General features: G+C 35.3%; 1 long non-coding RNA gene across 12 annotated transcripts in view; it reads right to left on the reverse strand.

Annotated features, from left to right (window-relative positions):
- The window catches only part of LOC149750695 (uncharacterized), an 81,666-nt gene extending 68,005 nt beyond the window's left edge, over nt 1–13,661 (reverse strand). For 6 of the 12 annotated variants that reach the window (XR_016394634.1, XR_016394635.1, XR_016394632.1 and 3 more), the window contains exon 1: nt 6,658–13,660. This is a non-coding gene — a long non-coding RNA (uncharacterized LOC149750695). Of the gene's footprint in view, nt 1–6,657 lie in introns of all 12 variants that reach the window. The other 6 variants (XR_016394633.1, XR_016394640.1, XR_016394642.1 and 3 more) reach the window with 6 other exon arrangements.
- Nucleotides 13,662–14,156: the final 495 nt, after the last annotated feature.

Genomic DNA, 14,156 nt, shown 5'->3' on the forward strand with positions numbered 1-14,156 from the left:
TCTGGGAGGGGTTAGAGTGTGTACTATGTTGGGGCATATTGAGTAATGTAGGGTTCAGAGTTTGAGTTTTATGGAGTTAAATCTGAGGAATATTACTGACTTACAATTAAGCCGTAAGGAAAGAATGAGATATTAAACATTTCTTAAATAATAATGAAAATGCTTATTATTAAAGACATCACTACTGGAATTTGTATGCATACTAAAAACATTATTTCTCAACAACCAGGCAACACAACATGAAATACATTACCTTTTACAATACGATACTTCCTCTATTTATAAAGAAAAAAAAAAGGGGGTGCTATTCATCTGGAATTTCTCTCTGTTATTTTATACAATTCTAAATAAAAATAAAAGAGCTTCAAAGGGGGTGGATGACACTTAAGATGTCTTACTTAAGACCCATAGTATAAAACTATATGGCAATTGAATAATTTTTTATGAAGGGGAGCAGAATTTGCCATCCCAAAACATTCCTCTATGGCATAAGGATTATCTTGAGTTGGTTATTTTTACGAAAGAGAAACTCTGAAACCCCACAGAAGTTACTCTTTTGTAAGAGACATTTACATTTGCCAGGGAAATCATTTGTAAGAGTGTCTCCCTCTCTGTACCAGGAAGAAGAGAATGACTAACTCTCTAGAAACTCTTATCAATGGAGAAGATAGGACTTAAATCTGCATAACAACAATACCTTCTTTACTGTGCTTTGCCTGAATACCTCCCATAATTGGCTCCCTGCCACCCCTCCCAAATCTTTTTATGTCTTTAGCTGGAGTTGGTATTTAAGGTGATGGCTTGGGCCGTATCAGAGAGTTATTCAATATTCCTGGGTATCTCTCATCTGTACAGGAGTTATACATGTTACTAAATTTCTGCTTGTTTTTCTCTCATTAATTTATCTTTTATTACAGAGGTGTCTCAGCCAACAGCCTAGAAGGTGTTGGGGAGAAAAATTCCTTCTACCCTTCCAGGTTCTTTTGGCTGGTCTAAGAATTAAATTGACATAAGATAGACTAACAGGACAAAATCAAACAAAAAATTAATAGCATGTATACATGGAAGAGATCCAGAAAAACTCAGTAATTCAGCAAAATGGCTGATACCTTCACCTTAAATATCATCTTCAGCTAAAGACAAAAGAAGATGTCGGGGGTGGGGGTTTAGGACTTCAAAGGGAAGGAAGGCAGTTCACATAGAAATGGTAATACAATGTTTGGTAAACAAATTTTTGCTGAGTCATGCAGAGACAATGGGACACAGAGAGGAATTTTAATGAACAGATTTTGCTAGGTTCCTCCCTGTCTTCACATCTAGTTCATACTCTAGTTCTCTGTGGTGGTAACTCTATTCTTATACCAAGCCTCTATCTAAATACTTTAGGCGGCTAAGGGGGAAGGTGAAAGTTTTGGCCTTTTTGGCCTTTATTTTTTAAGCTTGAAATAATGTTACTTGAAAACTGTGTTCACCTCTTGATGGGTGCTGAGCCAAAAGACACAACCAAGATAAAGACTGGGAGAGGGAAGGATTTATTACTTGCAACAAAGAACACCGGGAATCTTTCCCAAAGCAGTGTCTCCCTGAACAGCAAATTAGGGACGTTTTAAGCTAAGGGTGCATGCATATCCATGAAGGGACTTGGGTGGTCCACAGAGTCCAAGCTTTAGTTGACTGAAGTCATGAGGGTCAGAAAAGGACAATATATTATCACTTAGATTCCAGTGATCTGGTGGTTGGGTGCTTCAGGCTGATCTTTATCATTGAAAGAGAACTGGGAGTACTTACAACTGATATTATCTTTGCTATTGTTAGTCTTCTTGCCTGATAACAGTTGTTTGTTTCTGCATTCTTTTGTTGCCTTAAGATCATTAATTACTGAGACCTATTCAAGGGCAAGCATTGTTACCAGGCTTAGATCACAAAATGGCTTAGCACAAATATGGCTTCTCTTATGTCAAGAAACCCATGACTGGTTTTCTTCCTCAGTGGACCCCCTACCTTATCTGCTTACAATAATACACATGCCAAAGAGACATTTTGGAGGGCAAACAAATTGTGCTCCCCTGAAAAGGGTAGAGAGGATTATTTTTCTCCCCTAGACTTAATTTTAAAATAGTATTTGATTCCTATTTTTAAAATACCTAAAAATAACTATTTCACTTTACCAAATGTTGTCAAGTAGTCTCAAATATTGATTTTGTTTTTCTCAAGTTCACAAAAAAGTCTGTTTCTTAAAAGAAAAAGCTCAAATTTTGTGACTATATTAAATATGTGTACAATGATAAATGTTACTTTTAATTTATAATTCCAATTATAAAATCTCTTCTACCCACTAGCAATGTTTTTTAATTAAGCATGTTGCATATGCCTGTTCCATTTATCCCAATTGATGATGAAATCTATTTGTACAACCACTATTCTCTTATTTTTGCACTCACCCTTCACTACTTTATTTTCAAGCTCCTGTATCCCACTGGACTTACTGTACTCCACTTAGGTGATTTACATCCTTTTTGCTCCTACAAATACATATTTTATCATAGGTTTTTATTTTTTCCTTTTGTTCTTTAATATTTATATGGTGAAATTCATGTACCGTTTTTAGTAATGCTTTCTTTTTATTTTGTATACAGATAAAAGCTCAAATTTACCTACTAGTGTTGATCATGCAATGATAGATGCTAATAGCTCTACAAGATTCATCATTACTTATTTGATGCATAAAATTTATTTGCAGTCTTATTGATAAAAAATGAGTCACAACAGTTGGCTCTAAGCACAATAGTATTGAATTGAAAATTCAAATTATTTATTAACACATAGTGTTATATAAATCACCTCTTATAACCAGAATGTAAAAATCACTAATTTTTATTCAAATAGCATTAAAAAATGCTAACACACTTTAGAAAAAAAATAATGAGGTATTTTTCTCACTTGTCCTTAAAATTTTGACACAAAATATATAAATACATATACATTTTTATTTGTTTAAATCCTAAAATCTGTCTCTATATCATGTTCATTACTAGTTCCAACATGATACACTTAAAACTCATTTGAATTTAGAGATCAACTTTCTATTTCAGTATTTTTTATTTGTTGGTATTTTTTCTTTCTTTCACATTTTTCACACTGTATGTTTATTTTGGAAAGTAAATTTAGGTGACACTGTTAGCCAGAACTGAAAACATACAATATCTTGTTTAATCTAAGCCTTACATTTTTCTCTTTGTTAATTTCAAAGTTTAGGTTTACCACTCTACAGTATTCATAGGGCAATTTTTATGATTGGTCATTTTCATCTCACCCCTTATTAGACTCAATACTGAAGGATAACGAATCTATACTAGCAAATGGCCCCTGATCTCTATCTGCATTTTTTAAAATTGTGAAATATACTAAAAATAAAAAAATACTTTTATAAAAGTATGAAATATATTTTATTATAAAGAATAAATTTAAAATACTGGAGATACATGAAGACAACATGACTAAAATTCAGTCAAATTTTTCTAATATATTATTTATAACAGTCATAGAATAGAAATACTCATACTTATCACTAAAAATTCATAAAATTATGATTTGAAATGAGGAGTACAACTGCAGAGGCAAAATATAGTGCAATGTCTCAATTTAGAATATGTTCTCTTTATTTCTTAAAATGCTCCACATAAATGTTTTCTACCAAACATTGTTTTTAAAATACCATAAATACTGAAAAAATAAAAACAAAACACTGTTCTCCCTTAGCTGGCATTCCATACAAATACAATATGATCTCCATTATAATAGCCTACTTTATGAAGATTAAATGCTTTTGCAATTCAAACACAGTAAAATTGGCTTAAAGCAAAATCAAACATTAGTTTGCTGGTTCAGGATTTGAATAGTGGGATGAGAAGTCTCTTATATTGCTATTGTGCACTGGTCAGCTAAGAAGTAATTGCTTTTTATAAGGCAAATTTGCTTTTACTTTTCTAAGGTAATGAAATGAACCTGAAACATTTCCTTTGAAATCAAAGTCACTATTCCTGAAATGTCACCAGACAAATTCCATCATATAGTTTCTGCAAACACATAATGAGAAAGTTGGGCCTTGAGTTGATTGACAGAATTCTATTAGAAAGCCTTCTCACACATTCATCTATAATTATCTGCATTGTAAATCAATACTGATTTGATTTCTTCATATTTGGGTGCTGCTAACATGGAGGGAAAACCAAATCATACATATTTCTGAGAGAAACAGCAGAAATGTGCCAATGTGCTAAGGTGTTCCCAGCTAGATGCCTGATCTGTTTGTGCTACAGTACATAAATATGCAATGATCTAGTGTGACAAATAGTTTAAAAAAAAGCCCTTAACAATAAATATGCACAAAATTATTCAATGTAGAAAGAGGTTACTTCTTTAGCAGTATCAATTTATATATAAAAGCAAAACCAGAAGTTTCCTTCCAAATGAAATATGACAGCTCACATTGGTTATATTCTTGGGTTGTTAAAAGTAAACTATGATACATAATACAACCATTTAAAATCTCTATCTGTGCTGAGTTTGAGTGTGTAAATTACAGTTTACAGAGGTGTTTAGTGGAAGTAGGATGATCTGTAATGTGAATTTAATCATAACAGGATAATGAGTAGACTGAATATTTCTAGATTGAATAAAGATCAACAATAAATAAACAATAAATTTTGGATATATTGTGTATTTAAATATTTCTGGAAGGTGGTATTTAGGTAATTATTCATTTATTTCTTATTTTTTGGAAAATTATATACAGTCTATGATAGCTGTATTACACGAACTTTTCAAGACATAAAAACCACGGGGATGTTTTAATTTAAATAGCTTTCCAACATATAATTTTGAAATAACTTCTTTACCTGAAAACAAGTTGCTACATATCATGATTTAATTGGCTAGTAAGAAATTTCTCTTGGTTCTTTGCCATGTCCCAATCCTAGTGAACTATTTTGTAAAAGCATGATATTAGTATCCAAGGAATCTCTGAATGGTATAGAATAAATCAGTACAGTAAATAAAAAGACAATAAAAAAGCACATGACATCAGGCAATGCAAATGCTTTTTTAGCTAATGTCAAACTATGATTTCAGTCATATTTTTGTAACTTTATTGAATTTTCCATTACTTAATATTACACAAAACTAAAGCCATATGGTAATGTAGACATCCCTAGGTACTCAGTTGGTTACTGGGATCCAAGCTCTATAAATCACATATTATTTTATTTGACCTCAAGTCCCCTTTGGTATTTGAAAAGTTCTGCTTTATTGTTTTAATTCACATCTGGAGATATGAATTATTATTTACCTTTTCTTCCTGCTCAATACTGAGCAAGACATACTTCTCTCTCACACTCCCAAACATGATGTTTATAATCATGTGATTTATTGACTACAAACACTACACATCAATAATTCTTTTTAAGTTCTAAATATATTCAGCCCCAGTAGAAATAATGCATCCATATCAAAGATCATTTCCCTTAGATAACTGCTCATAGAAACTTCAAAATGCATATGTGCCTAAATTGGCTATTATCTTTCTAACATAAACGTATTCTTCTATGCATGTATTTACATGGAATAAATCTTTGGTGTGAGGAAAAGAGCCCTGATAGAAAAATTGGCATAGGAGACATACAGCATGACATTAATTAACATGTGATGTGATATTGATCCCACTCAAGTAACTTCATTGAATCACAGTTTATTTTCATTTAAAATAAGGTAATAGGATTAGTGATAACTTCAGTTCCTTTACTAATCTAAGTTGCCATTGCTTTTATCTGGTATATATTCTCACTTAATATGTCTAGGTATTTTTTTTACATTTTCTAAAACAAACTATTCAGCTTTCTCGTATCATCTTACTAACTACAGGTCTACACTGAAAAACTAATGGATATAATTGGAAAGGTCTGTGGTTAATAATGAAAACAAATTAGCCAGGACATGGCCTGTAGGTGATCTGCACAGGCATTTTGAAGGGCTATCTTCAAAATAATTTTTCAGCCTGAATTGAAGCAATCAAATTAAGCTCTAAAAATTATGAAAAAATCCATTTTTCAGATGTCTATTAATTGATTATGTAAATTGTACATAAAATTATAATACCACATGTCCTAGACTTTAATGTGCCTGATACTGTGAAGTGTCCGTTCTTAAATATAATCTGAAATTTTATAAATGGAAAAGTTCTTAATATTAGATTCTCAAATAAAATTAGATGCTTTTCTATGAGACACAAATTTCTGGAAAGCTGAGTCATTTTTTTCAGGTCAATTGCATTATTTAGCTACTCGATTCCCATTAACAAAAGGGGCACTTACGCAGCATGTTGAGTGCTTTCTCCAAAGGTCATTTTGTGTTGAGTATGAAAGTGTTTCCTATATACGTTCAAGTGAATTGTTGAAAGGAATAACCTCATTTAAAACATTTGATTCTTATTTTTGTTTCCAAGTGAGATCAATCAGTAATATTGTTCAATACGTTGATCTTAATTCTGCTTTACCAAGTTGGTTTTTAAAAAACAAAGGTGGTTAGACTCCCTGCATGGAAGAAAACTAAAGTAAAAGTCATTTTTGGTTCTAATTGCAATCCCCAATCCATTGCACTTACACATATTTTCAGTGTATAAGAGGCTCTGTGAAGATGAATTAATTGCTATGAAGTCCACCTGAGATAAACAGGGCTGGATTGACCTAAAAAGAAAAGAAAACATCAGCTTAAAAGATATTCTTGAGTGAAAAATTAGATTTCTATAATCTGGAAGCACTTTCCATTGTCTTCAGTAGATACTCTCTCTGTGGAAAAGTTGTTTATTCAGTCATACTAATTCTGTCAACTGAAAGAAAAATGTACAATATACGAGCTGTGAGTTGAGTTTTATTCAGGGTCTTACTGAGGTCTATAGCCCAGGAGACAGCCTCCCAGAGAGCTCTGATGAATTGCTCCAAAGAGGTAGGGGGATAGGCCAGTATATATATGATTTTGGCTAAGGAGTATGTGCAGTCAATGCTACATCTAGGTATAAGGTTACTGCTAGTCACGAGGAACAAATTTCTCAGTTAATGATTTTAGTGCTCTTCTAAGTGTGGGAAGATGCAATAATCTGGGTTCATAAAATCTTTCCCTGAAATATATCTAAGGGCCTGTTTTGCCAAAGCACAGAGTGCCTCATCCTGTTCTTTGTCCTGAATTACTTTCAAGGTGTACTGTAAGTCAGTGACTGCAGGGGCTAAACACTGGATCCTTGTAGAAACTAGACAGTGGGCAACAGTCTTTGTTTTATATGTCATATTCCATTTTGATTGTAAGTCAGGATGTTCAGGATTATTATTTGTTAAAGAAAGCTGAGTAAGTATTCAAAAGCACACAGATTTTTCAGCCCAATTATTGTTAATATTCACATAGCTTTGAAATTTGTATTTTAGTCCTTTAATAAGATAAAATATTTCAAATTAGAAATAGAAAAAAATAACTACACCTTACAGACATATTCATAATAAAGTTGTTCAAAATGTATTAAAAATATTTATCTGTGATGAGAGATGGACTGCTGAATTGCAGAATGTTTCTTCCTGGCAGCAAAACAACAATGAAAATAATCTCATTTTAAGAAAATACTCTGTGTGGTGATGGATGGTAACCAGACTTATTGTGGTGATCATTTTGCAATATATACAAATATCAAATCATTATGTTGTACACCTGAACCTAATATTACATGTCAATTATATTTCAATTAAAAAATTTATCCATACATGCAGTTATGAACATAAAAGATACTACTGGTATATTTCTAGAGTTGTAGTCAGCTTTATAACTGAAGTATCCATTTGCAGTAAAGTATGTGAAATGAAATGTATAGTAAGTGTTAAAGCTCTGCTAAATTATTATAATTGTTATTTTTCTTTGATACCATGGAATGAAATTAATTGTGCTAAATACCATTTTTGAGAATGTTTAAAACTTTACTCCAAAGGTAAATTAGATTTGCTGTGATTCAGCATTAAAGATGCTTTCTGTGACACTCTAATAAGCCAGGTTATAATTCAAATTTGATCAAACTATTATCACAAAAGAATTTGCAATAATAAATAATTCAGTATAAAAATGTTCAAAGAGTGAATGCAAAACATTATTAATAGATGAAAGGTTAAAATAATTTTTTATGTTGGTTATCAAAAAAGTTTACCAAGTCACTGTTTAATTAGTTTGGGTGATTTCGACAATAGAAAAATTCCTTTTTATTTTGGTATTGATGAATTATTCTAATCAGTTAAAAAACAAGCTAATTCTGAGCAACAATTAGTTGTTTTCTTCTTCATTTTTAAACTTTCCCCCATCTTTTCTTTAAGAACAGAGTCTATTAAATAAAAACATATTCATATTTGAGATTTTAAAATGAATTTACCAAAATTGTAGATGGCAGAAGCAGAGAAAAGTGAGAGAATGAGGCGATCACATATATGTGCATTACCCATTTTCCATCTCTAGGCTGAGGAGGACAACATAAGCAAAGAGTTCTCACTCTGAATCACTTCATGGTTATTCTGGAAAGAGACTATGTAGCAAAGCCTAGGTGCCAATACTAAAATCACTCCTACTCCACTTTTCTGTGGCAGAGAAAGAGAGGCTAGCTGACAGGGCCCATGTAGGAGGGAAATATTGCCTCCCCAGTAGAAGATGGTGGGGACTACCCACCCTGGGGATGACTGAAAACAAGTCTACAGATCTGTGAAAGCTGAAGGGAGTCTGAGTTAGTACATAAATTCTCAAGAGCTACTGTGACAAAGTACCATAAATGTGGAGGCTTAAAACAACAGAAATTTATTCTGTCAGTTCTGGAGGCTAGAAATCTGAAATCAAGGTGTTGGCAGGGTTGGTTCCTTCTCTGGTCTCAAAGGAAAATCTGTTTCATGCCTCTCTCCTAGGCTCTGATGGTTGCCAGACAACTTTGGCATTCCTTGGTGTTATGTGCAGGTCTCAGCCTATCAATAACCAACGGAGTGGCTGGACTCGCCCTTGTGCTTCTTATTGTGCTTCTTATTGTGATTGGAAAACACCATCAGGAAGCTGATGAAAAAAAAGTTTGTTACTCACAGAATCTGGAAATTATATGACGCACCCAGGGCCACACAGCCAGGTCACAAAGAGAGGTGGGGGGAGTGGGGGAGAAAGAGAGAGAGGAAGAGAAAGAGAAAGATATGAATATTAAGTTTAAAATTACTTTGGTTTGGTGATAATCATCAATCATTCTTTGTTACTGTCCATAGTCACTATTCTGGAGAGCTTAGCACAGTAGACAATAAGATTATTTCTAGAAGATTTTTCTTACACAAGGATGGCTAGTAATAATTTAACTATACACAGGCCTGACAGAGAACCACAAAATTAATTTTACTATAACCAAACTAACTGTATCTCCAATGTAATAAGCTTTTAGTAAAACCCACAACTTTCTGCAGTCCATTCTATATGACCCAATAGAAGGGGATGTGTGACGCAAAGGAAATCAGAGAAGAAAAATCAAGCCGCATTAACCAACTGCAGCTAAAATATCTTACTTTTGAAAATTTTATAAAAATATAAATGCTCATGTGAGTATAATCTTAAAGCACATTTGAGGGCTTTGGATGTGTTTCATGTATGTTCCAGGGGCCCTGAAACATAAATTTCAACAGCTCCATGATAAATCTGCTTCTGTTAAAAGCTTCTTTCTCAAAACATTATACATGACATGAGGTAAACTTTAGCACACTTTTAGACTCTAGGAAAGAAGAAGAATTTTCTGACAGTTGAGAAATTTCAAATGGGACTGTTTGGATTCAGATCTGACCAAGCTTTAAATGAAATGGAAAAGTTAATACATTTTCTACTCCAGGGAAGGGATTCAGAGACCAGCTAATATATCATCTCCTCTACAAAACAAAACGAAAACCAAACAGTTAATTATCAAATAAATAAATGAATATCTTAATTGAAGAAAAGATATCTGTTAATCTTACATAATGCAAGGGAACAAACGTCAAAAAAACTATATAAAATATAGTACAAATGTACAGCAACCAATGCCCAAAAGAACACAAAGGTAGTGAGCGTCAAGAATAATTATGGGATGATAAATTTGGGTAAGAAATTGGAACATATTTCAGATTGATTAAAAATAGGGAGAAGGGATTTCCCTGGTGGTCCAGTGGTTAAGACTCCACACTCCAAATGCAGGGGGCATGGGTTCGATCCTTGGTAGGGGAAGTAAGATGTCGTATGGTGCAGCCAGAAAAAATAAAATAAAATAAAAAATCTCACTCAGAAATGTTTATAAAAAAGGGAGAGAAGTGTTCTTTATATCAATAAGAATATAGAAAGTCCAGCTGATAATATGAAAGGGAAAAAAGGAACACATAAGGAAATTACAGTCAAAATATAAAACATAGTAAATGAGAGAATTTAAATGACTGGTAGACATCAGCTTCTATGCTGATGGGTGAGGCTGAGTTCCTTCCCTGGGAAGGGTTGGTTGCTTGGCCTGAGGTGACCCAGCACTGAAGCCTACCCGGCTCTTTGTTGGGGCTAATGGCAGAGGCTGGGAGGGCTCACGGCAAGGAGTACTTCCCAGAACTTCTGCTGCCAGTGTCCTTGTCCCCTCAGTGAGCCACAGCCACACTCTGCCTCTGCAGGAGACCCTCCAACACTAGCAGGTAGGTCTGGTTCAGTCTCCCCTGGGGTCACTGCTCCTTCCCCTGGGTCCTGATGTGCACACTACTTTATGTGTATCCTCCAAGAGTGGAGTCTCTGTTTCTCCCCAGTCCTGTCAAAGTCCTGCAATCAAATCCTGCTAGCCTTCAAAGTCTGATTCTCTAGGAATTCTTCCTCCCATTGCCAGACCCCAGGGTTGGGAAGCCTGATGTGGGGCTCAGAACCTTCTCTCCAGTGGGTGGACTTCTGTGGTATAAGTGTTCCCCATTTTGTGAGTCTCCCACGCAGCGGTTATGGGATTTGATTTTATTGTGATTGCACCCCTCCTACTGTCTCACTGGGGCTTCTCCTTTGTCTCTGGATGTAGGGTATCTTCTTTGGTGAGTCCCAGTGTCTTCCTGTTGATTATTGTTCAGCAGTTAGCTGTGATTCTGGTGCTCTCGCAAGAGGGAGTGAGTGTACGTCCTTCTACTCCGCCACCGTCAGGACTTTATTCTTGTATGTTTACAGATTTCAATTTAAATATTCCTGTTGCACTGGACCACCACTGTATCATTAAGAAACATTCCAGTTTTTGTCTAACAATGCCTGCCACTAAATCTAATAATCTACTTTGACTACTATAACAACAACAGCTTTCTTTTGGTTACCACTTACATGATTTATCTTTTTCTATATTTCTACATTCAGACTTTGTTACCTTACTTTACAGTTAAGTTTCTTGAGAACAGCATATATTGGGTATTGTATACATGTCTCTTTTCTAACAATCTTAGTTTTTTAGTTACATTTTTAAATTATATATATATATATTAAATATAATTACTGACGTATGCGGGTTGACAAGGCCCATATCATTATTTCTATTCCATAAGTTTTACCTTTTTCAATATCACTCTCTCTCCTTTTTAATCTTCCTTTAAAGTGATTGAATAATTTACTATTTGTATATATTTTTTCAACTTACTATGATATATTCTTTTACATACTTTTGGGTATTTACTCTAGAAATTATAATTACAAAATTTCTCACACCTAAGCATACCCTAATAAATTTTTAAAAAACAAAGGAAAAACTATCTTATAAGAATCCATGGTAGAGGGGTTGGGTGGGGAACACATGCTAAGGAGGAAAAAGATGACAATGAATTGTTGGTAAAAACGAAATAAGCCAGAAAAACATGACATCTTTAAAGCACTGAAATAAAATTTTAAATATCAATCAAGAGTTCTATATCCAGTTGAAATATTCTTTTAAAACTGAAGGCAAAATAAATGCATTGCTGGGAAAACATATACTAAGGCAAACTGACAGCAATAGTCACACACACACACACACACACACACATACACACACGCACAAACACATTAAAGGGAAGCTAGGAAGAAAAAGTTCCAAAAGAAAGCAGGGAAGTTTTTTGGATTGGTTCAAGACGGTGGAGTAGAAGGACACGCTCTCACTCTCTCTTTCGAGAACACCAGAATCACAACTAACTGCTGAACAATAATCAACAGGAAGACACTGGAACTCACCAAAAAAGATACCCCACATCCAAAGACAAAGGAGAAGCCACAATGAGACGGTAGGAGGGGCACAATCACAATAAAATCAAATCCCATAACCACTGGGTGGGCGACTCACAAACTGGAGAACACTTATACCACAGAAGTCCACCCATTGGAGGGAAGGTTCTGAGCCCCACATAAGGCTTCCCATTCTGGGGATCCAGCAACGGGAGGAGGAATTCCTAGAGAATCAGACTTTGAAGTCTAGTGGAATTTGATTGCAGGATTTTGACAAAACTGGGGGAAACAGAGACTCCATTCTTGGAGGGCACACACAAAGTAGTGTGCTCATCGGGACACAGGGGAAGGAGCAGTGACCCCATCGGAGACTGAACCAGACCTACCTGCTAGTGTTGGAGGGTCTCCTGCAGAGGCGGGGGTGGCTGTGTCTCACCATGAGGACAAGGAAACTGGCAGCAGAAGTTTTGGGAAGTACTCCTTGGTGTAAGCCCTCCCAGAGTCCATGATTAACCCCATCAAAGAGCCTGGGTGGGCTCCAGTGTTCGGTTGCCTCAGGCCAAACAAGCAACAGGGAGGGAACCCAGCCCCACCCATCAGCACTCAAGCGGATTAAAGTTTTACTGAGCTCTGCCCACCTGAGCAACAGGCAGCTCTACCCACCACCAGCCACTCCCATCAGGAAACTTGCACAAGCCTCCTATACAGCCTCATCTACCAGAAGGCAGACAGCAGAAGCAAGAAGAACTACCATCCTGCAGCCTGTGGAACAAAAACCACATTCACAGAAAGATAGAAAAGATGAAAAGTCAGAGGGCTATGTACCAGATGAAGGAAGAAGATAAAGCCCCAGACAAATGACTAAATGAAGTGGAGATAGGCAACCTTCCAGAAAAAGAATTCAGAATAATGATGGTGAAAAGGATCCCAGACCTCAGAAAAAGAATGGAGGCAAAGATGGAGAAGATGCAAGAGATGTTTAACAAAGACCTAGAAGAATTCAAGAACAAACAGAGATGAACAACACAATAACTGAAATGAAAAATACACTAGAAGGAATCAACAGCAAAATAACTGAGGCAGAAGAATGGATAAGTGACCTGGAAGACAGAATGGTAGAATTCACTGCTGCAGAACAAAATAAACAAAAAACAATGAAAAGAAATGAAGACAGCCTAAGAGATCTCTGGGACAACATTAAACACAACAACATTCGCATTAGAGGGGTCCCAGAAGGAAAAGAGAGATAGAAAGGACCTGAGAAAAGATTTGAAGAGATTATAGTTGAAAACTTCCCTAACATGGGAAAGGAAACAGCCACCCAAGTCCAGGAAGTGCAGAGAGTCCCAGGCAGGATAAAGCCAAGGAGAAACATGCCGAGACACATAGTAATCAAATTGGCAAAAACTAAAGACAAAGAAAAATTACTGAAAGCAGCAAGGGAAAAACGACAAATAACATACAGGGGAACTCCCATAAGGTTAACAGCTTATTTCTCAGCAGAAACTCTACAAGCCAGAAGTGAGTGGCATGATATAATTAAAGTGATGAAAGGGAAGAAAGTACAACCAAGATTACTCTACCCAGCAATGATCTCATTCAGAAACGATGGAGAAGTCAAAAGCTTTACAGAAAAGCAAAGCTAAGAGAATTACGCAGCACCAAACCAGCTCTACAAGAAATGCTAAAGGAACTTCTCTAAGTGGGAAACACAAGAGAAGAAAAGGACCCACAAAAACGAACCCAAAACAATTAAGAAAATGGTAATAGGAACATACATATCAATAATTACCTTAGGGCTTCCCTGGTGGCGCAGTGGTTGAGAGTCCGCCTGCTGATGCATGGGACATGGGTTCATGCCCTGGTCTGGGAAGATCCCACGTGCCATGGAG

Source organism: Delphinapterus leucas, chromosome 1, assembly GCF_059928025.1.
Source record: "Delphinapterus leucas isolate spDelLeu-1000000601 "Yukka" chromosome 1, BTC_Dleu_Yukka2, whole genome shotgun sequence".
Lineage (NCBI taxonomy): Eukaryota > Metazoa > Chordata > Mammalia > Artiodactyla > Monodontidae > Delphinapterus > Delphinapterus leucas.